Source organism: Zonotrichia albicollis, chromosome 4 (assembly GCF_047830755.1).
Source record: "Zonotrichia albicollis isolate bZonAlb1 chromosome 4, bZonAlb1.hap1, whole genome shotgun sequence".
Lineage (NCBI taxonomy): Eukaryota > Metazoa > Chordata > Aves > Passeriformes > Passerellidae > Zonotrichia > Zonotrichia albicollis.
In genome coordinates, this window is record NC_133822.1 from 72,111,999 (window position 1) to 72,136,265 (window position 24,267).

The 24,267-nt window shown below is 39.6% G+C and overlaps 1 long non-coding RNA gene across 1 annotated transcript in view; it reads left to right on the forward strand.

Annotated features, from left to right (window-relative positions):
- LOC102065694 (uncharacterized) overlaps positions 1-24,267 on the forward strand; it is a 74,183-nt gene that overhangs the window by 43,206 nt on the left and 6,710 nt on the right. Inside the window, exons 2-6 of the long non-coding RNA XR_012580141.1 lie at positions 13,494-13,583; positions 13,842-13,914; positions 15,231-15,367; positions 17,356-17,462; positions 22,265-22,308. This is a non-coding gene — a long non-coding RNA (uncharacterized LOC102065694). The remainder of the gene's footprint in view (positions 1-13,493; positions 13,584-13,841; positions 13,915-15,230; positions 15,368-17,355; positions 17,463-22,264; positions 22,309-24,267) is intronic.

Below are 24,267 nucleotides of genomic sequence, written 5' to 3' on the forward strand. Positions count from 1 at the left end.
AGATTAGCTAATTAGAGGGTGAGAAACAGGGTTTAGGATTTCTGTACAGGGGGGTTTAGAGGAGTAAGATGGAGGAATTGGGGTGTGTCCTGCCCTCCTTCTTCTTCCTCCTCTCCTCCATCTTCTTTGGCCACGGTGGCACCTTTGGATTGGTTATTACTAAGAGTACACCAAGTTATAACAATAGATGGTATTGGGGAAAAATGATAAATATTGTACACGTCACAATGGGTATAAAGATAGGTGCCTGCCCCGGAGGGCAGAGACAGTGTGCCCATGGCTGACTGCTGAGCGGATCTTTGTTCGGCTGAAAGAACATCTTTTAGATAAACAATTAATAAACATAAAACCAGAAAGAAGAACTGAAGCCTCTTCTCGTCTTTCGATACACGGGCTGCCCCAAGGCCACCCCGGGCCTTCCAGGCCCCTCAAACAGCCGAGATAAACCGGACATTTGGCGGTCCCTGGCTGGGCTCCACCACCACAACCTTTTGGGGAGATAAAAGGCCACACCTACCTTGCCCACAACATCCGCTCCTCCGTCCCTGTTCTCAGGAGGGAGCAGGATTTATTTATCTGGGATTTATCCTACACATGGGGTTTTAGCTTTTCCTCTCAAAACTCTCACCATAGGTATTTTTTTTCTAAGCATGGAGCAGCCTGAGCATCACCCAAAATTTTCTTGTGCCCAATGATTCCATAGCACAGCTCCATTCCCAGGCACTGCCTGTATCAGACAGCTGAAAAAAACAATAATTCCCTATGCTAGACTCAACCAATTTAGAAACTTCTTTAGGCTTCAAATATTTCATTTTATCCTCAGGAAAAATCTCCTCTCCTTTTAACCACTCACACTACTGAGACAGGGGCAAGTTTTCCTGCCTGAAGATTTTCCAGGAATTGCCATTTCTTACTCTCCTAAGTTTAACTAGAGAACAATAAACCTGCTTAATCCTGTAATATTTTACAATACAACAGTAAAACTATCAGGTTTGTGCTTTTCTGCAGGGGATATCCACGTCAGTCTCATGGCTCATGTTTGAGAAGACTTATTATTCAAAAAGTATATTAAAATACCCCTGTAATGTTAATTATATTTCCATAAGGAACATAAGCAAAAAAATGTGAGGAATATAAAATATTTTGAGTCTTTATTCCAAGTAGAACAGAATGCCTTTCTTTTTATTAAAGTTTTCGCTTCTTCATTTAAATACCTGTCACTGCTTCAAGTTTGCTCAGGGCAGCAAAGCACAAAATCTCTTTGGTGCAACCAAAATTTTAAAAAGCTCTTGGCCTTCCATTAATGTGGAATTATTAGATGTATTTCTTATTAGCACAGTTTGTAAGAGCTGTGCCAAACCAGAGCTTTCTATTTTCCATCTCTGCTGTCTTCTAGCAATTCAGACTATTTTTATTTTTTGGGTGTTTCTGACACATTTCTTGCTCGTTCCCTCTGAAAATCCAGCCTTATGGATATGTCTGCATTGCTGTGGTTGATGCTCCAGAAATGCTGTCAGAGCCAAAATTGGTACCTGTCTAGAGATGAGCTCTAAAACACCCCCAGGGCCAGCTCTGGAGAGAATTCCCTGTAATTACAAGGGAAAGCCTTGGCATATGGAGGACTCTGCTGCAATATCCAAAACAAAAATCAATCGCAAAAAGTGCAGTGTGAAAGGGTTTGGGAGCCCAGGCTGTCCCACCTGCCCTCTGAGCTCTGATCTCTGCCCTAAAGGCACCTGCACAGAGGCAGATAAGGTCTCTGAGTCCTTGGAAAGGCAAATTTCAAGTCAAGCCTCCCACAATCACTTTGGATGAGCACAGACCCAGGCAGTGCCACAAGTTCAAACCATTCCACAATTTAACCTGTAAGTTCATGGCACAATTTTTCTACATTTTCTAATTCTTTGTATAATACTGGCAGCCTCCATTGAGTCTTGGGAGAGTTAATGATGGTCTTTGGAGTTTTAGAAACTTAAAAATCTTTTAGAAGAGAGGGTAAAAGTGAATTTTCTCTTTACAGAAGGAACTTCAAGTCTCCAGTCCCTTTTTGAAGGATTGTGGATGGATGCAACTCTTGAAGCAGATGTACTGGAACTAACATGTAATGACTGACTGACATTAAACCCATGACTCTTCTGTGTTAGTTAGCCTAGATTGCCTAAACCTTTGATATCACCTTACTCCAGGCATAATTCCAATAATTCTGCAAGCTTTTGTTTTGCTTTTAACAATTACTAGTGATCTTTTAGCTGTCCTCCCAATGCATCCACAGAGTGTTGTGTTTACAAGTTCATTGTATGACAAAAAGATTTCTCATCTCACACTTCCAGCAGCTTCTTGATGATTTTTTTTTTCTTTTCAGCTTCACTGTTTCATTATCATAAACTTTTATATTTGATTCACCAAATTCTTTGCACCTACAGCTCAAACTCAAGTAGAGACATTCTGGAAAGACCATTAGTGTGAGCAAACTAAAATGTGGGAGCTTCTAGGGGTTAAATCAAAATCTTACATATATTGTACTCATTTTTCAAATCTAAACAGTATGACAATTTGTTGGTTTATTTAGGTATACATGAAGGACAAAAAAATAACCAAATTATATTAAAAATAAAATTAACTGGATTTGGAAAGTTTTCTCAATTTCCGGAACATTTCTGTTTTTGGTGGCAGCTAAAACAAGGCAGGGTGTTTCCTACCACTTACTGCTATTCTTTAGTACAAGGAGAGCCCATTTCTTTTATTCTTCATTAAATTCTTCCTGCATCAAAGAGCAGAATTGCTGTCTTGAGGTGGCACTGAACACATCTTACACAGACCCTGCCCTGCGTGGCCCTAACCACTCCACAATAACTGACTTGTGTTTCATACATTTTAATATGAACTAAAACAAGGGGAGAAGTTTCATATGGTCACTGTCCAAACCACTTCAGCTCCAGAATACAAATCAGTTCATAGGTGGCAATTACAGAGGCTTGGATGCGCAGCTTTTCATCTTTGCTATTTGTAATCCCACATGGCATATCAAAACCTCCTTTGCAAAATGAAATATCAGGTTCAAAAGTTGCTTTGATGTGAAGACAAAAGCCCTGATTCTTCTTTTGGACTAAAGTAAGTCTGTTGAAGGCTGTGTTGGAATTCCAAAAAACAAACTCAGTCTTAATTTCACACATTTTTTCTACCAATTAGTTTATACTTAGTGTCACAGTTTAAGATATGCTCTGAAGCAAACAGTAGAAACAATCAAAGAAACAACTGCCACAGTACTTCCCTCAAGAAATTACTTCCCTCTAGAAATAACTCTATTAGTTTGCATTAATTTGCTTCAATTATTTAGTCTTAAACCCACATATTTAAATATAATTATCTGCTGAAAACCTCACAGTACAATCAACATTAGTCACCAACAGCTGCATTTTTTTCACTTTTTTTCCCCATGAATAGGTTGCAGAAATTGTTATTTCAAGAGTAGGCAAAGACGACTAAATTAATTTCATTCATTTCATATGAGGGGGTATTTCTTCACCCTGCACAAGAGCAGGTAAAGAGGAAACTGCTCATTACAATGAGATAAAATTACAGGAAAGAAAGAAAATCAGGCAGAAACTCTTTAAAAAAATGTTATAAAAAGAAGCAGAACCTTTCATTAGGGTGTAAGAACTGCATATGCAAATTAAATTGCACCAGGCACCATCTGGGGACACTGACTTGCTAAAATTTGTAAATGAAAGGGGATAATTCTGCACAGAGGCTGCAGAATACAGACTGGGGGTGGAGAGGGGTGTGGGAGTTATTGGTTGGTGTGTAACCAATTCTTTTGGATCTTCCATTTGACTCAGAAAGACAGAGAGCATTCAGGGTACAAAGCCAAGAACCTGCTCTATAAAATCAGGGCATTTTTCAACTGTGCCCCTTAAAGCAAAACAAAAAAAAAACCAATAAAATTTTCTTATCAGAAACACAAATTACAAGTATTATGTAAAAGCAAACAAACTCCTGCAAAGCTTGAGCACCAGCTTTCTTCTTTGCTGACTGAGTACCACCCACATCCTGTGAACCACAGATATTCTGAATGACTGAAAACTACACTCAAAGCAAATCTACCATTACAAAACCAGATGAGAATCCTGTCTGGAGTGTGCTCAGAAATCCAAAGTTTCCTCTCAGGATGCCCTGAGGAAACATTTAAATGAATGCAATATTATTAAGTTGAAATTTGGTTTAGAGTTTTTTTGGTGTGTTTTGTTTTGTTTTGTTATGGAGTTTTGTTGTTGTTGTTGTTTCTGGGTTTGGGTTTTTATCTTCCAAAATGGGATAGGACACTTTGGTTTTTGCAAAATCATCAACAAACCAGAATAGGCTGTGAAAAAATCCAGAGAGACTCTTTAGTTTCAGTAATTTAGTACTATCCACATTCACCATCAGATGCAACTCCCAAAGCTGCTGTGCAACACATCTTCAAACAAAGGGATGTTTTGGAGTAGCTGAAAATGCTGTTTGCTTTTAGTTTCATAAAAACCAATAAAAAAGGGAGAGTAAGAGTTCTACCTGAAGCCTCAGGTACTTCCCAAACTGTTAAGAGGCAAAAGCAAACCTGAGCTGAAAATCCCTGTTATCTACATACCCATACACTCTTAAAACCAAAGAAAATACAGCAAATAAAAGGAAAAAATTCATGATAGCTACAAGCAGCTGAAATTTAAACCCCAGTGGCAGCACGTAGATTGTACAGTAGGCTTATCTTGTTCAGTATTTCTATTTTTGAATTTGGGATCCAGCATCTTAACACCCACCTGTGCAAGAATGTTTGAGCCATGTATTTAAATGAGACACTGCAAAGAGTGTTTGAAAACTGGGAGACAGATCATTAGCAGACCACAGCATAATCTAATTCTCAGTGTCATTATCAACACCATCCTCCAAAATGTCTGCACACAGTAAAAATTCCTGTATGACTGCTATGTGGAAAAGGCATTGTGGCTGTGAAAAAGGAGTAAACATTTTTATGGACAGCAGAAATGTTCCATCCCCAGTGTCTAAGCAGCAGCCTGTCTTAGGAAATAACCATTATAAAGGGCCATTATGTAATTAAGGCTAAATTAAGATCAAGTGACTGGCACCTTTTCACTTTTTCTTTTTGCTGAGCTATATGAGAGCCGATAAATATTCAGTCTTGATAAAAGACCTGAATGAAAGAGATAGCTCAGAGTGTGCTACGTCTCAGATAACAAAAAACTCTCGTTATGACATGCCTGAACACTTTGTTTTGCTGACAGCTCAGAGCGTCTATTGCAAAATCCAGAAAGAACAGGACTAAATTGCATAAATTCTTACAATAAATTTAATTGAAATTTCTATGTGCCTTAGAAAACCACTTACTGTTGCTGTCAAGCTGAGCAGGACAGAGCATGGTTCCAGTGGCTAAGTAGCAAAATGTCTTTTTCTTTGACACAAAATAAGACAGGGCTGTTTTAAATTTCTGTGTTTCTGTGAAGATAAGTGCCTGAATTGCAGTCCAGCAGTGCCCTAGGAGTACAAATGCAGTGTTTCACAAACAAGTTTAGCCTTCATTGACTAGCTTACATCAACAAGCAGGTTGCCCAGACTGGTTAGGCTCCTTATGTTGACACAGCCTATTACTTTCTGCTGAGGGAAATTCACTATTTCAGAGGGCCAAAAAATGATTTAGCACCGAGTGCCATCAGCCTGAAATGACACTTGTTTTCTGGTCACAAAAAATGACAGTACCCTTAACCTGAAAGCAAAAGGATTTTAAGTGTTTTTAAGCTTTTTGCACATTTGGATAGGTGTTGAAAAACCTCATGGTGATTCATCAGTTAACATTATTGCCTCCATCTTGCATTTGAGGGGAAAATAAAGTCTTGGTTGTGGTTCACTGGCTGGAATATTTACTGTGATTAATTTATTTTTTAATGATAAATCATCAGAATTCTGCCCACCCCTCATATTAATGTGTTGTTGGATGAAATGCCTTGGTACTCCTATAATTTGCCCACTGTACATGATTTGATTAGAGAAGGCCCTGCATTGAAAGATCTGTAATCTTGTTATAATCTTGTGTTGCATCAAATGAGTCGCACTTGCAAAATCAGTGTACAGGGAGATTTCAGTGTCCAGTGAATTGATCAGATTCCTTTCTTCTGGATGCTATCCAGAGTCAGTTGGTACCAAAATTTCCTCTAGACTCTACTAAACATGCTCAGGATTTTTTGGTTTGGTTTGGTTTGGGGTTTTTTGGGTTTTTTGTTTTGTTTTGTTTTGTTTTTTGTGTGGTTTTTTTGTGTGTTTTTTTGTTTGTTTTTTTTTTTTTCTCCCTGTAATGCCTAAGACATTTGCAATGCAGCCAGCCCTCAAAGCTGTAGCCCTGTAAACAGCAGAAGTAAAAAATTACAGGGGACATCACATATGCAACTGCTTGATTCTGGGAAGAGTGAATGGAAAACAGAAGAGGGGAAATGTATTTAAAGTTAATTAAAAGTTATTTGCACTTCTAAGTCAAGAATTTGAAAGTCAATTCAGCTGTCATTCACCTGCAAATCTTGGGGATTTTTTTCTTCTGAACTAGTAGATAACATTTTACTTTCAGAATAGCACTGAAAAATGGAGACATTAAAGCATAACCTGACAGAAATGAGTCAGTAGTTACACAATTACATTTGACCACCCGTGGCAATGTGACAGAAGTAAAAAAAAAAAAGAAAAAGAAATTACTTGAGAGAAGCAGAACACTGTCTTTCAAAACATCTGAAAAATGTTAAAGGTTTTAAATTATACAGGGCTGTGCAGCCTTAAAGCTGATGCCAGGCTTCAGTCTGTCACAAGGATGTCTCATGTCCCATGTTTTCTTTGTGAAGGAATTGCAGCATAGCCACAGTCCCAGTCCTTGCAGTGATCCTGTGTCACTGGTACCAATAAACCACATAAAAGGTTTATTTTATTGGACCAGATAAAAGGAGATCTTTTTTTCATCTTTCACACTCCCAGGCTCCTCAGTACCAACCCTCATGTGCCCAAATGTTTGGGGCAGAGAAGAAATCCCTGCTCAGTGCCCAGGGAGCTGCAGCAATAGCCAAACAGAAATCCAAACTCCAAAGGTATTCCAGCAGGAGGAAAGCAGAAATCCAAACTCCAAAGGTATTCCAGCAGGAGGAAAGCCTTTCAGAGAAAGCCTAGCAGAGATCCTGAAGCTGCAGTTTTAAAGGCTGCTGAGCCCCTCCGTTGTTCTGGCTAACAGAGACAGGGCGATTACACAGGTATCAGGCTATGGACTGAACCTGGGGCTGCCCTTCTGTTTGCTCTGCTTGTTTGCCTACTTTTAGCAGTCTGGGTATCCTGGCGTTAAATCTTGCCCAATAAATGCAAATGTGTGTGTTTGCATGGTTGTGAGGGAGGAACCACTGTGACCTACTATGGTGTTTGGAGTGCAAAGTGCAGGAGGTGAAATGGGCAAACCCAGGTGGCTCCACCTCCATAAGGGAAGCAGATCCGAGTAAAGGCAGACATGCAGAGATTTTTGAAGGCTCTGTGTTTGCAGAAATATTGATGCCTCGGGTTTTAGCTTTTATATTTTTCAGATTTTGTGCTGCTTTAGTGTGTGGGTCTCAGCTTCCTATTGGGGCATGGTGAGCTCTGTGCACAGAGCAGGGAGACAAAACAATTCCTGCTCCAGCTGGGCACCAAGGACAAATGACCCAAATCTCAGCCCAGGAGCACAAACCCCGTGGGCTGGAGAGAGAAAAACAAGCAGGGTGGGACTGCCTGGGCTAAAGCTGGAATGGGACAATGAACTGCAAGGTGCAAATGGAGCAGAACTGATCCCAGGGACAGAGCCCGTGCCCGGCCGTGCATTTTGGGGCCATTTTGGTTCATCTTGGGTGCAGCCCTGGCTGGGTTCTGGTGCTGCCCAAGGTGCATCCATGGAGGAGATCCTTTGAATAAATCCCTGCTTTATTCTGTAACTCTGTTCTTGATCAGCCTTCACAAGGCATCAGTATCACAGGCATGGGAGTATCTCTGCTGAAATGCTCAGGGCAATGTGAGGGCTGGCACACACACACATGTTGGGTGTTGGGGAGGTTTCTTCTCTGGCAAACAGCAGCTGGAACAAGCAGAGGTGCTCCTCACTGCTCTGGCTTTGAGCAAGTCCAAACAAAACTTCCAGTTTGTCAAACAGAGTGTAGAAAGTGAAACCAGACTGCAGTTTGATGCTTCTCCAGTGAAACACTTGTAATTTTCACTGTATTCTGTTACATCATAGGAATCCAGCCAATGTGGAACTCACAGAACCACAGGGAGCAGCAGCAGCTGCCCAGAGCTGTTTGCTGAGGCTTGGTGCCACAGCCTTAAGTGCTGGACATGCACAACTGGGTGAAATCTCTGGTTTTCCTGGGAAGCAAGAGCTCACTAGGTTTAAATTAACCCTAATTAAAGCTTGGGAGGAGCTACATGCCAGTGACAAAGCTGGGACAGCCCCACGTGAGTTTGCACAACCAGCCTGCTCTATTCTGCACACAATAGCTCACTGTACAGGGCCTGCAGGGAAGGGCCATGGGAGCACAAGATGGGGAAAACAAGGAGGCCCAGAGAAGGGGCACAGTTTATTTAATGTGTTATTTAGTGGTGTTTTACTTTCCAGCATCAGGCATGAGTGGCACAAGGAGCTGTGAGAGCAATGCAACCATCAGCTCCCTGCAGCAGCCATGGCGGGGGGTGTTGCATTTCTTTGTGGATAATGGATGATGGAAAAAAACCCCATTATCCATGAGGAACCATTGGCAGAAGAAGATGTTCGATGTCTAAAATGGATGTTACAATAGTTTAAAGTGGACAGCTGGGACATTGAGGAAAAAGCAAAAATACACAAATATGTACAACAGGACTTTCAGTTTGTCTGCAAACTGCAGGAGCAAGAATCCTTTGTCTTATTTATTAGCATAAAGTTTTCCAAATTTTTGATTTTTTTTTTTTCTATTCAGTGTGGAATAAAAGCCTTAAATTAGAACAGTAAACTTTTCTAAGGCCTCAAAAGCCCAGGGATTCCACAGTGCACCAAGGGCAAAATGCATCTGCCAAACTTTCTATTTTTACCTCTTTTAAGCTATTTTAATACCACTTCACTTGGGAAAGAAAACAAAGTCCCTTTTGCTGTTAATAATACACTATTCTGCACTTTTGATCCTTATGTTTTGCTTTCTAATTGCCTAAATGTCATGCATGCCTAATAAATTGGATAAAGGGTATTGATTACGCCTCTGGTTTGTGTAGCTAAAACATAGAGTCAATTAATCTGCACTGTATATTTATGAAGATAATCAGTTATTAAAACTGAAAGGAGGCAGGCAGAATTAAGCTGGAGAGTATTTCAGCAGATGAGTCCCTATCCAGTGTACATTCACAAGATTTTCCCAGGCTTGTGTTTCAAAACACTGGAAATCACTGGAGACCTTGAGGAGGTGCTGGGTTCATGTTTTACCTGAAAAAAACCTTTTTTTTTACCAGTTATTATAAAAACAAACAAGCAACAACAACAACAAAAGAGGGAAAAAAAGGACAAAATAAACAAACAAACAAAACCCATCCCAAACCCCTGATCAGCCCCCAAAACAATGAAAAAGCTCAAGACTCGGAGCCCTTGATATAAAAGCATATATATACTTAATTTTTTCAAATGCAATCTAAGATAGAACAAGGTGGAGATCTAGGAAGTCATAATGTTTTACTGTGGATTTTTTGTTGGTTTTTTTTTTTAATTAAGGTTGGGATTAAATGTGTGAGATGGTATTTTTTGTTTTGATTTAGATGTTTATTCGATTTTTATTTATATCACAGTTTTTTAAACTGTGAGTTCTATAGTATTTTACCTTAATAAATTAAAAATGAAGTTGTATTTTTAACAAGGCTTTTTAAGGATAAATTGTTTAATTAAATTATCTTTAAATTATTTGTATTTTCAATTTCATAACTTGTAGGGGGATACAGTATAAGTAAATAAAGGTAGTATAGCAAGTAATCTTACCCCCTAAAGAGTTGCAGCTGAGCCAATCATTAAGGATTAGGAGCAGGCCTGATGTTAACAGGCCACAGCTGTCGCCAATAAGAAGAAAAAGACTGTTATAAAAGAGTGGATTGGTGGGAACAGGAGTTCCTTGTCTGCTGTGAGGATGAGGAAGAGTCAGTGCCTGGAGGAGCTGCCTACAAGAAACATCAAGGAAGTATGAAACTCTGGCAATATGGAACCCTTGCAATGTTCTGATAATAGAACTTGTGCAGTGTAATGACAACAATAACTAATTACTTGTTGTTTGTAATGTGGATTTTAAAATTTAATTATATTATTTAAATTTATTAAGAAAGTGAAGAAGAAGGATTTGGTTTTGGTTTAAAAAATTATTTTTATTTCTATATATTTTGGTTTATATATATATTTTATTAATATATATTATTTTATATTTTCTTTTATTTTTATTTATATATTTTGCTGTATTCTAAGACTTTAAGTGTTTTGCTATGTAATATTGCATGCTTTTATTTAAACTATATACTCATAATTTTAGGTTTATTGTTTAATTTTGTAAGTTTTTTCTATGATCTCGGGTTAAATGTAGTGTTCTCTTGGGGGTCGGTGTTTGTTAGTACAGAAAGTTTAAAACTCTCAGTAAGCAGGGTTCCAACCTTTCACCATGGCTTTTGCTCCCTAAATTCCCCATGGCTGTGAGAATGTGCAAAGAGAGGGGGTCACCCCACGGGGTTCAGGTGCCCCATTGAGGGCAGTGCCCAGGGCCAAGGTCCCAGTGGGGTCTCCTCATCCCCCTGGGGGAAAGGCACTGCTGGTGGTCACAGATCAGGGCCTGGAACCCTTCAGGATGTGGAGTCGTGCTGCTGGGAGCTGGGACAGAGGGAAATGTGCCCAGGGTGCTGCTGATGCCTGGGGAAGGCTGCCCTGGAGCAGAGGGTGGGTAGAGTTACAGAATAAAGCAGGGATTTACTAAAAGGATCTCCTCCATGGATGCACCATGGGCAGAAGAACACAAAATGGCCAACCAGTCATGGGGTCTATCACTGGGATCAGTTCTGCTCCATTTGGATCTTGCAGTTCATTGTCCCATTCCAGCTTTAGCCCTGGATGAAACCTCCAGGCTCTAAGGAGCACAAATCCACTGGCAATGGCATCCTTGCTGGGGATTTGAGCCTCTCACTGGACAAAATGTGCTGGCAGGCAAAGAATGATGTGCTGGGAGTTTTTCATGAATGGAATGGGACTGCTGGGAGATGTTCCTTGAGCTTTGTTGCAGCATCAGCCTCATTACATGGTTGGGACAACAGAAAGATTGGTTAAAAACTCACATGTTGCCAACAGCAGCCAAAGATTTCTTTGTTACAGAGCACTTTAGAAACTTTCTAGCCAATAGCACATTGCTAAAGCTTACAGATAATTGTTCTGGCCAATCACTAAAAGTACACCTACACCTGCTTCACACTGTTTGCTTGTCTGCTCTCTATTAACAATACACAACACTCCATTATTAATTTTAAAACCTCCTATTATCTTGCTAAGCATATTTTCTGCACGCTTAAGGTCTATCTCAGCCAAGCCTAAAACTCAAGCTATTGTTTTATGTCCTTGCTTGTTGTACTATTGTAACTTTTCTGCTTCCAGACTTTGCAGCTGGTTCTGTTTTCTGTTCTTTCTGTTTCTAAGGCCTGCTTTTACAGATTTCTGAAAATCTTCTTACCTTTACTATTTCCCAAAAAATGACAAAGAATTGGGCTTGTTTTCTGCCTTTCCTTTCAACTTCTTCTTAGTAATAGCAGCATTTGCTTCTTTGAGGAATATGTGTGCACCCTGCGTTTATGGTTTTCTTTTCACTCCCGTGTTTTCTGATTCTCTAGGATAATCTGAAGGAGCATGAAAATCTTTAATCTTGATAAGAAAAAAGTTGTTATTTCAAGTCTGACTTAAAGCATATCTTCTCAGAGAGAAGCAGCATTTTTAACTTTCAGCTTGGGTCAGTTAGGAGAACATACAACAAAATATTTGCATTTTTCTCATCTCTAATATATACAGTGATTCTGAGAGAAATCATCCTTCTGGTCTCAAGGATTTCTAAAATGCTGTGAGGCACTAGAACAGGATTTTTTTCCTCCAGACTAGTTTAAAAACTGTAATATTTTTTTCTCTAGTTAAGGGACCATGTCTAGAATCCTTGCAAATATTAGCAAATTTTACAGGCCAGAAGGATTGCATTTTCTAATTGAAAGCAAATGAAAAACAGCAGTGAAGGTCATTTTTTTTTTCTTCAGGTTTTATTTAAGCAAATAGGTAAAAGGGAAAAGAGAAGCTGAAACTGTGAAATTTTTTTTTCAGATTTACTTTTCAGTTTCGTGACTCAAAGAGAAATGTGCAGCAAGTTCTGCAGCCATTAATATGAAATACTGTGTGAGGGATTCAATTTCCCTCAAAAGGAACTAAATCCAGAGCCAGGATGAACACTGTAGTCCCAGCTCCACAGAGAAAAGGGAAGGAAAAAAAAGACAAGAGAAATTGAAAAGGAGGAGAGAAAGGGGAAAGGGAAAAGGAGAAGGAAAAGAGGAAAGGGAAAAGGAGAAGGAAAGGAAGGGGATCCCAGCCACATTATTTATCATTTATTTCTGGGATGCCTTTTTCTAACTTGCCCAAAATAACTTGGGTCTAATCACACCTCCAACTTCACCATGAATGTCACTGAACTTCTCAAGGCTCTCCCCTAAAATTAATAATTAAAGACAAAATTGGAGGTTTCAAAACTGATGCTTCAAAAACTCAGTTTCGTTTCATTAATGCTCCCTGCACCCCTTCTACTTCAATTAGGAATTTTGTCATATATGCTAAAGTTCATTAATTATCATATTTCAGGGTCTTGGCAGGCAGTTTAAAAATAATCCCATAGCCTTTGGAGCTTTGATTTCAGAGGATTCATTCAGTGTGCTCTGGGGCTGTTGTGTAACTACCATGCTTGTTTGTCTGACAACAAGAAGTTAAAATCAGATTTTTTTTTCATCATTCTTTTTGTTTAAATGCATTTTCACTGTCACTCTGCTGTGGAGCCAGGCAGACAAAGATTAAAACATGGCCAATTGCAAAATCCAGATGGCATGGATGCTTAAGTAGCCATTTAAGTTACTTCATGACAAACATGCATACGTTAAAATTAAGATACTGAAAATTATTATTCTCTTGTTCACCTAACTGATGTGTTGAATTCATTTAAAAGAAAAAAAAATCATGCTTTCTACACATGTAGACACAATGTAAAAAATTGGAGGAAAAGAAATACAGGAAATACAACAGAAGATGAATTTTATTCTTTTGAGAATAAAAAATTACAGAAAATTCCAGGCTGTTCCACCACATTCCTATAACAGTGTTATGTAGTGGACTACATCTCCTATTACCAGTCTGGATAGATTATGACATTATTCATTTTTATCTATAGATTGCAGATAATACATCATAAGAAGAAAATCTAACAAAGGAGGTCATGATATGTAGGATTATGAAGAGAATGAGGAAAGCACAGGTAAAGGTAGGAGCTGAAAGCAAAACCAAATTGCAAAACTGCATTTTTTGTTGCTGGGGTTTTATTTTTGCTTGGTTTGGAGTTGTTGGGGTTTTCTGTTTAAAAATGGAACACAGCTATTTTGTCCAAGTTCCGTACACAGAGATCCCCATGAGAACTGTTGTTGCTCCTCTGCCAGGATATCAGATAGAGAATATCAGATCTCTCTCTGCAGCTCTTCTTCCTCCTCCCCTCAGCCCCTGTGATCTCTGATTCATCCTCCAGGGACAGAGAGCAGAGCCAGCCTTGGTAAGGAGACTGAACCAGAGAGGAGATGCCATGTCAGCAGTGCGTGGAGGTAAAACCCCCTCAGATAACCCACCCAGCCCTAAAAAAGAGGATTTCCAGAGGGTGGGAAGGTACAGGAGGTGTTCTGCCTCCCAGCAAGGCTCCAGGATGGCTGGCAGGCAGAGAAGGAGGCCCTGGATTTTCAGAGCTTGTGACACAGCTCTGGCCTTGGCCTCCCTCTGCAAGCACTTAAGGGCATCTCTAAAAAGTTTTCCTTCCCATGTTCCTTATCAAAAACAAGTCACAATCTGGCCGTTAAATCAAAATTCAGTCACACATTTCCTCCTCCCAGCAGGACTTCTGAGCTGCCTTTATTCCTTCAAAGCCAAACAAGAGGGTGATGAATGGAGATATTGTGGCATGGGAACAGAGCCTGGGATCTGCCTGATGTTAGGCAGAAATGAGAATCCAGTGTTCTTTTGGAAGTACCACCCTTGCTAATCCCACAGGATTAACAGAGCCATCTCTGGGGGAAGGGGCTGCTCCACTCAGCCTCAGACTGGGGCTTTGGAATGCAGAACTTCACACATAAAATAATCCTATAAACCAGGATGAATTCAATGATTATGAACTTAGGAAAAGTCCATTTTGAAGAGCACGTCATAGGAGTATAATCAACCCACCTCATTCTTATCTGCAACAGATCTTGGGTTAATAGAAGTAGGCTGAGTGTCTGGCTCATGCTACTACTTATATTGCAATTTTCACTCCAAATAATTGCAAATTACTTTACAAATTATCTACACAGCCTGCCTGACCACTTTAAAGCAACTGCTGATAGGGACAAGCTCAACCAACATCAAGAGCTGTCAGGGGATATGCAGCTGGTGGAAAGCTGTGTCTGGAGTGACCAAGGTTCAGTTTTCTAATCTAAAGAGTGACTATCACTGCCTGCTGTGATCCACTAAACAATGCAGAGGTGACCAGAGAAAATGATGATTGACATTTTGTAAGTTCCTTCTGTATAGAGATAAACAGGAGACATCTCTACCCCAACGTTGCTACAAGGTGCAGTACTTGGTTTCCAAGGTTTCATCTCAAAAGGAAACCTGTTGAGTAAATTGTGAGATTCATTCTCTGTATTCCAGAATAGTGAAAGGCTCGGGGCATCTCACAGGACTGAAAGCATTTGGGTATTTTAAATGTGATGCTTAAGAGACTAAACCACCCCCTCTGGGAACTGAGTTAATGTTTCAATTCCAATTCACTTAAAAGCATCTTACTGGTGAGACAAGGTAGAGGCAGGTTGCCAGAGCCTGAGGTAGGTATTCCAAGTACTTGTCAGGGGTGGATAATGCAGCACACTGCTGGTTTTTCATGTTTCAGCACCACAAGGAAGCACTCTGTTCCCAACCTGCTCCTGGAGCCACGGGAGAAGCTGTTCCCCAGCCCTCGGTGTGTGATGGATGCTCTCGGGAGGCTGCAGTGAGATACAGCACCCCTGAGGCTGAGAAAACTGCCAGGTAAAGCTGAGGAGTTCAGGAAACAGGATATCCATCCATCCTATGGAATGGACCACAAAGGAGAAACTGCCTTGCATTAAATCAGCTGCTGCTTTTCTGAAGAGGAAGAAGCAGCAGAGGGACTGAAGTACTGCTGTAATAGTGGAGATTTCTTTGAAATCCATCTGTTGCTGCTCAGGGGAAAATCCAGAGTGCTGCATTCTGCAAGAGCAAATCAAGTTGTTTTCTGAGAGAGGGGGTGAAAGGGATGCCTGGATTTCAAAGTTTTTTCCTACTGCACAAAACCTGTGATGGTTCTAGTGTCTCACCTACTCCTGCTGGCCAAAGGGAGTTTGTTCCTCCAGGTGACCAATGCAGGACTGGAACTCAGATATTGCTTTGCAATGCCTGCAGAGACCACCACATTTTCTGAAACTCCCCATTTACAACTCCCTAGTTAAAATTAGCTATATGCTAATTCGTCCTTTAAAAATTAGCAGCTCCGTGCAAATTGAAAACAGATGTCTGTGTCTCCAGTCAGTGCTAGTTAGCTGAGGCACTCCTTCCTCACACAACCTGCTGCTCCATGTCCCCAGAGCCACAGCCCCAGTGCCTCACACACAACTCTGGAGCTTGCCAGTGATCATTTCTGGCATTTTATTATTGTTTTCTTTAGTGAGGTGCCAGACTCTGGGGATTTGAAATGCTGGGCCTGAAGCCAATCCTCTGGGCTTTTTGAAATTTGCTTGTAAGCAGTGTAAACCTCAGGCCACTGCTGTGGCCAGGTGACAGATTCTGCCTCTTGGCTGGGAGCAGCTCTCAGTGGATGTGTTGCTGGGACAGAGCGTGCATGTAAATGGAGCTGCTGGCAGTGAGGATGAGCACTGACACTGCCTGAAAATGCTTGATGCTGTGGGGTCAGTGATGCAGGCAGAACCAACTTTTCCTGAGTTATTTCATCACTGAAAGTCCACACTTTCAGCCTGCACACTTTTAATTCTTTATTAAAGTGCTGCACTGGTTTTAAGTGAGACGTTTGAAATGGCTTTACAAAGGTCCTTGCTGAGCAGTACCTGCAGTGCTGCTTCATTACTGCCCATAACACCCCAGTGAATCTCAGTACCTGCAGAAAAATGACAACAATTCTCCTTTGCAGAGTGTCTGCTGCGAGGAGGGAAAAGTGAGCTTAGTGGAAATATAAATAATAGATTCTAATAGTCACAGCTGTTCATAAATAAGAAGATCTATACAAACACAGTCTAGTGGAACAGGCACATTTCTCTCCAAGACTGACTTGCTGCATGATTTTGAAGGAAACACTTTGTCACTTTTTGGCTCAGCTTCCAAATATGAAATATACACTGATAGGATTCTTGCCACCCAATGTAAACAAAATGCTTTGAGAACATGAATACAAATGGATGTATAAATGCTAATATATTATTTTCTAGCTAAATCCATATTCTGCAAATGCAAACAGAGAACGAAGATGGATTTTTGTTTTTTGTACATCTGTGCCACTAGTGGAAGTTTTGCAAGCCAGATTAGGTCCTTGGGGACATAAGTGCATTCCTACTGCTCACAGTGTGTTTGTACAGTTGCAAAGTGGCTTAAGCTACTAAGCAATTCAGCTCATGGGTGTACAAAAAATAACAGCCATCATCCTGCCCTGTTAGATGCATGGCTTCTCCAGAGCTAAGCAAAGGGAAAATTGCACCCAAAATATGAGAAATCAGGAGATAAATGATTCATAAAACACAGAAGGAGTTTACAGCCTTGCAGGGATGGGGAGAGACCAGCTCTGCCTGGAGAAGCTATTGGCTTCCACCAGCAAAATATTTCTGCTCATTCTGCTTGTTAAGAAATTGTTCTCAAAATAGCAAGAGGCTTCACTTAATTAAATGTTAGCAGGTCTCTGCATAATTTATATTTCATTTTGGTCAAAAGTCAGCTGAGAACCCCAGAATACTGTGGCAGGGCTGCGTGCTAAATTCTCCCTTCGTTTCCAGCGCTGCAGCTCCACTGAGGTCTACAGAATACCTTGTGATGATTAGGTCTTGTTAAATCCATTTAACATAGAAGATGACACATTGGAAAGCTGAATACCTTGCCCAAGGTCAGTGACACAGCAGGGAACTGAATTACAAGAAAATGACAAGTTCTATTTGCTTGCTGAATTCACTGGACTCATTGAAAATTTAATTTCTGCTCTGCTGACTCACGGGTGGCCACATAGGTGTGGCTGCAGCATAAAAGGGTTTTAAAGTCTTTCTAGGGACGCTGCTGAATCACATCTTCTTGTCTGGGCCTATTCTGTGTGTAATTTCAAAAAGGATTGCCAGGTCTGGCTGTGGAGATAGCAGCTGTTCAAACTGAAATATGATGCTGCTCCTGCTGCCATCGAGCTCTACAGTTTTGCTATTAGTTCATAAACAGTTATTCTCCTTCTCAGGTTAGCCACAAAAATGTCTCTCACTTAAAGAACAATACTTTTCAATAAGGATAGGAAAACAAAGTTAGAGGTGCATATTTACACATGATCCATCAAAACAAATAATTTGAAGGTTTAAATGCACTTTTTAATTTTGAAGTGTACAGCTTTTAAAATATTTTTAGAGTCTGCATGACTCAGGAGAATAGTAACAGCATCTATGTACTTTTTTTTTTATTATTTAGTATTCCCATCCAGCCTGGGGTCATTCTCCTGCCAAGAGTTAGACAGCAAAGGATTTGACATCAGCTCTCACTAAGACTTTTACACATGCCTATACCCAATGACTAGTCCTAGCAAAGCTAGCAGGAATTCTCATGTTGTCAAAATTTAAGCATATGTTAAACCTCTAAAAGATCAGGAGCTACATCAGGTTACTGCTGACTAAATACAGGGAAAACCAGAAGTATTAGAAGTAATCAGGCAATTTAAAAAAAACTTTGCAACAGAAATCAGTCTGTAGTGCTGTATATATAAATATAAATAAATAACCTATAATAAATATAAAATAGAAGTAGAAAAATAAATATATATGAATATATAAAAATAAATATATAAATAAATAACTTATTTATAACTTATAAACCCTTACCAATAACTATTCCATCTATAAATGAGTGAAACATGCTGTTGACAAACAAAGGATCCATTCATGCCCATGCTTATAAGAGGTGTGTAACTAATATTACACCAGTTACATGATTTTCTATCCACACTTCACCAATACTTGAGCTTTTTGTCATGGCACTGACATTAAATGTTAAAATAAAGACAAACAGCTTTAAGATCTAATTTTTTTTTTTTCCTTAAAGCCTATTGGCAAACATTTTAGAAGGATTATGGCAATTTCTTCTTTGAAATTTCTATTCAATCTTATCAGCATTCTGGACAGAGGTTTAGAATACGGGACAGACAACAGCATGCTGAGGCTGAACCCCTTTTTTCTACAAGACAGATTTCACCAGGTGAGAATGAATCTGTGCCCCTTGGGGAACATCTGTAATCTTCACTTTTGGGTTTATACCTTCCAAACACAGAGCAGGGAATTTGATGAGGTCAGAATTGATGAGGTCAATATTGATGAGGTCAATATTGCAACCTCTGTGAGAACATGAGTATTTTGTTTGATACCACTACTTTAGAGGGCAATTTGTCTCTGAAAAAGCCTGACTTGGGCCCCAAGAGGAGTCTGCACTAAAAGAGGCACCCAGACTTTGTCCTAGGCCTGCAGAAATCATCTGCTCATCCTGCAGAGGAAGAAAGCAGTGAGTGACTGTTCTCAGACTGCAGAGCAGCAGCCTTTCCCACATGAATCTCACCTCACTTGAGAGTAAAATGGCATTTCCTACCAACTTGGTAAAGGTCATTCTTTACAAAGCTGCATTCTTCTCAAAGATGACCTAAACATGAAAAAAAAAATCAAAACCCTTACTGAAAGGGTGAGCATCACAGAAAAATCAAAATATGAACATATACGTAAAGGGTTGGCAGTTGTAATTTTTTTGTAATTAATTTCTGTGGTTACTTAGCATTTTGGAGCAAAGGCAGTCATGAGAACAGAACACCCCTTCACTAAATGTCAGAGAAAACACTACTTATAACCACAAAGAAAAGGCTTTATACTAATAATACACTCACAAAATTCAACACTATCAGATAAAACAAAAATATAAGAACTTTCTACTTTTACATTTCATGAATCAGAAAGGTCACAAGCCCAATATAAAAAACATGCCTTGCAGGCATGAAGGGTAAAATCCTGAAGATGAGATGTAGTTTATCAGAAAATATTGTACAATGCCTGTCACAGAAATGTGTTCTTAACATAATAAAGCAAATCCAGGAGAGATTTACCACCTGTCCTTACCCCTCTTACTTCACCATTAGATGTTCACTCATCCATCTCTTAGTGGGCAGTTTTAAAAGCATCTCTCTGTCACTTCCATGCTATTCCCCTGATCTTCCATGCTGAGCTGATCCATTTGCTGAGCTGGAAGGAGCAGAGCTGCCTCCCTAAGTTACTGAGTACGTGTTCCAGTGCCAGCAGGAGACAGGCAGAGAGGAACAGTAGGATTTTAAAGACAGAGGGGAAGAGGTCTGAAAGTAGTAAAGGACTGAAAGGAGAATGTTTGACAAGCTTCTGACACCCACTAAATTTAAAAGAAAGTTGATAAGTAGAGGCAGAAAAGGGAAAAAAGCATTTGTGGGTAGAGGAGATCATTGGGCAGATACTAAGTTTTGAACAAGTCAGTGCCAAGTAGAAAAAGGAACTGGAGACAACAGGCATGAGGGGAGATCTGAGCAGAAGTACAAAGAGTGAAGTATTAATAGCTGTGCATTAAAGGTCAAATCCTACAGACTGTTTAGACTTTGGTTCTTTCATTTATAATTGCTTAACCTTGGTGTAACTCTACTGACTTAACTATAGCAACCTTCATCATTTGACTGATTGCTTTGGTTTTTTTTTTTAATAAAGAAAACCATCTCTATTTCACACAATCAGATCTGCTGAAACTCTGAATTAATGAATGTTTCATAAACAGGAAGTCGGGAAGTGAGAAAGAGCATTTATTGGGGGGAAAAATGTATTTAGGGCAAAAGGTGTTGGACATCTATTTATCTTGACAGAGAGACAAACAGGGTTGAATCCCTTCATGTATTCCTGTAAGTTTCATACAGTTTTCTCAGCATTAGTGAGACAGGGATAGCTGAGGATATCCATTCCTGTTCACATGTGGACAGAGCACATAAACTCTAATTCCCTCTTAATTATGATGGCTGACTTTCAGCAGAGCAACATTTCAGTAGCTCTACTGGATCAAGGAGGTGATCTGACTCTAGTTATTACAAAGCAGGAGATTGTAGCTTATCAAATATTTAAAAAGTGGAAAATTACCAGCCTAATAAGTAGCCAAGCAACAGAACCAGACATTATTACTATGTAAACTTTAACACTCTCTGCTTTCTATTCTAAGTTTACAGAGCTAAGGTGACATTATCCCGGGCTTTTGACAAGAAAGGTCCTGCATCACTATCATCTTTTGTGATTTTCATGCCAGTCAGCAGCTTTCCCACCAGGGCTCCACCAGACCCCCTTAGTCTTTCCTTTCTTAGCAGCCTAACAAGAGCTGAGCTCATTTAACATCTGTCACAAACACCACACTCACACTCCTCAGTGCAGTGGAAACAGACCCAAGTTTGTTCTTTGCAGGGCAAATTATTCTGTGCAGAGCACCCAGCAGATGCTGCTTGGGGCACCCCACCTGACCTGACAGAAGCATCTCGGCTTGGTGTGGTGAAGATTATCACTTTATTCACATTATCACTTGCTTAACAGCTTCTGCCACTTCCACTGCCTTAAATTTTTTTTACCAAGCTTGGTGCATCCAGCATGGGCAGAAAAAGAAGAAGAAGAAGAAGAAAGAAGAAGAAGAAAAAAGAAGAAAGAAGAAGATGAAGAAGATGAAGAAGAAGAAGATGATGAAGAAGAAGAAGAAGAAGAAGAAGAAAGAAGAAGAAGAAGAAAAAAGAAGAAAGAAGAAGATGAAGAAGAAGAAGATGATGAAGATGAAGAAGAAGAAGAAGAAGAAGAAGAAAGAAGAAGAAGAAGAAAAAAGAAGAAAGAAGAAGATGAAGAAGATGAAGAAGATGAAGATGAAGAAGAAAGAAGAAGAAGAAGAAAAAAGAAGAAAGAAGAAGATGAAGAAGATGAAGATGAAGAAGAAAGAAGAAGAAGAAGAAAAAAGAAGAAAGAAGAAGATGAAGAAGATGAAGAAGATGAAGATGATGAAGATGAAGAAGAAGAAGAAGAAGAAGAAGAAGAAGAAGAAGAAGAAGAAGAAGAATTACTCCTTATCCCCAGCCAGATTAGCAGCCACTCAAGCACAGAGTTTTAGAGGAATATGCTACGTGAGAAAAGAGAGAAATTGCAAGGTGGTGAGAGGGCAAGAATGGAGAAGAGCTTAATTAAATTAACTGAGGGAATATTTACACTTCCCATTTCTGAGATTCGCAATTCTGTAGAACAGTCTCCCAGAGGAAGTCATGAAAACCTCATCACTGAGCCATTTTAAATGAGTTGGAACAGCTCTACAGTGAACACTGTGGGGGCTGTGGACTGGCTCATGGCTCCTCTCTCTCTCTCTCTTTATAACTAATGAAGCACACTCCCCTTAAATCTCCATAGCACAAACCATGGGATAATCCATATCAACTCATGAATGTATTTCACTTGCAAAATGTGAATAGATACTTATGCAAATAAATGGATCAGATTACCAACAGGATTAAAGGACTGCTGTTTGTCATTCTGCTGTTTCTTGCAATCATACAGTATCAATGTTAATTTAAAACTTACCCCTGAAAGTATTTCTGTGCATTCCCATCCTGTGGCCACACGTATCTAACATTTCCCCGTAACTTTGCAGGGTGCTAAATATTTCTTGCTTTGCCGAATCCAAGGACACTTCAGGTAAAACAAGATCTTTATGGGTCAAGATCCTTTGTATGCTCTTTTTGTGCATCTTAGCATAGGCATTTCTAGCTTAAAAAATGAATATTTGGGGGGATTTGAGTTGGCATTGCACGGCCCCATTTTGTGTACATCCACCAAAGGGATGCTCTGCAGAAGTGATGAGAACAGACACATCAGAGGTCACCATTTGCATTTAATAATTGCTTAAATTGCCTCTAATACCTGGTGCTGCCGTTGTGAAGTAGCTTTTTCAAGAGTTTGTTCTTCCATCTGTGGAGCAGCTCAGATGAGTAACAAGGTCTAAATACGTAGGCTTTGCTTGGTACACAAGCTTACTCACCTCAGACTAGTTAATTCTGCTGCTTCTGTGCTGAATTAATTACTTTTGTTTAGTATGATAATTTCCCTTTATTTCTAAGTATATTGGTTCTTTAGCAGAAAAAGGATTAAAATTGAAATGAGAAAAAAAAGGTGTAAAGGATTTCACTAGGAGCAGTGAAAGTAGTCCAGACAGTAGTTACTGGGCCCACTGAAGTTTTTCCTACTATTTCTATTAGAGACAATATTATGCCTCACTTTCTATTGGAAAATTATGTTTAAAGTTTCCATGAAAAACATCTGCTGCATTCCACCCCAGCACTGGCAGTCTTTCAGCAATAGATTAAATCACTCGTTCCATATATGCCAGTAAATTTAGTCTCCCTTCTGCTAAAGTTGTTATTGATCATGGGCTCATTTTGTAAAAGTCAATTTCTAACTTTTTCCAATTTGACTCCTCTTTACAAGTAAATAGATTCTTTTCTTTCTCTGTCATTTACACCTTGAATGCAAAGGCTCCTTTCAGACAGACACACAGTGCTTTGGAAAATCAGGCCACCAGACTTTCCCAAACACAACAGAACATCTATTTTAATCTTGGCCTGTGATGATGATGCACACAACATTGTTCGGAACTTTTTGTTTTATCACAAAGGTGGGCACAGGCAATCAGGATCCCAGCTAATTACTTTTTATATTTTCTATTTTGAACTGTAAGGACAGCTCTCATTAAATCAGGGCTGCAATACAGCAGGCACCAGCCATTCCCCAAGCAGTGGGGCACATTCGTGCAGCTAACAAAGCAGCAGTGTTTTACATATTTGAATGCTTTGGATAAAAGTGACTTAGCTATCTTAAATATTCATTTTGCAAGCAGGTTTCATTATTACCCTGTTGCACTAAGATAAACTGAGCATTAAAGACCTCTAGCAAAGATGACATTGCTGAATGTCATCAGAAACAGAACAAAAACCCCCCTGAGATCTCTGGTTTCCTTCCTCTGGACACAAGAAAAGGGATTTCAAGGGAAATTCAAGAAGCCAAGGACCTAAGTCTGGATGACATTGTCTGCACTGTGGGGTGGTTATGGTTTGTGGCAGGTTTCACACCCCTGGTCCCTCATCAGTGGCCTTGAACTTTTCCAGTAGTTATTTAAAAGCACATTAAGTCTTTAGACCAAAAATGAATTGATCCACTTTGGGTTTTGACAACATCAGGATTCTGAATTTCCTACAATCTTGGTTTTCCTGATGACACACTTTGATCTTCCAAGACACACAGTAGTGTTTGAAAATGCTTATAATGCCCACTTCTGCTTTGTGCTATAACTACCATTACTGCAAAAAGACCTGCCTTTACTTTAGTGTAGAAAAATCAGCTGCAGAACGTGACATGGATCATAGCTCATAAATTATTATCATCTCTAGGCAAATTTTGCATTTGTCAATTTTTACTGTGTGGAAATTGCCCCTTAGTTAGAGTTTACAGGCCTCCTACTGGCACTTAAAGATTCTTATGTCTGAGAAACAGAATGATTACTTCTTTCTTATGATAATTCACAGAGTTTTATAGATTTTTATACAGAATAGATATACTAATCTGTAAGGCTGTAATCATTTTGTTGTATCCAGTTCAAGC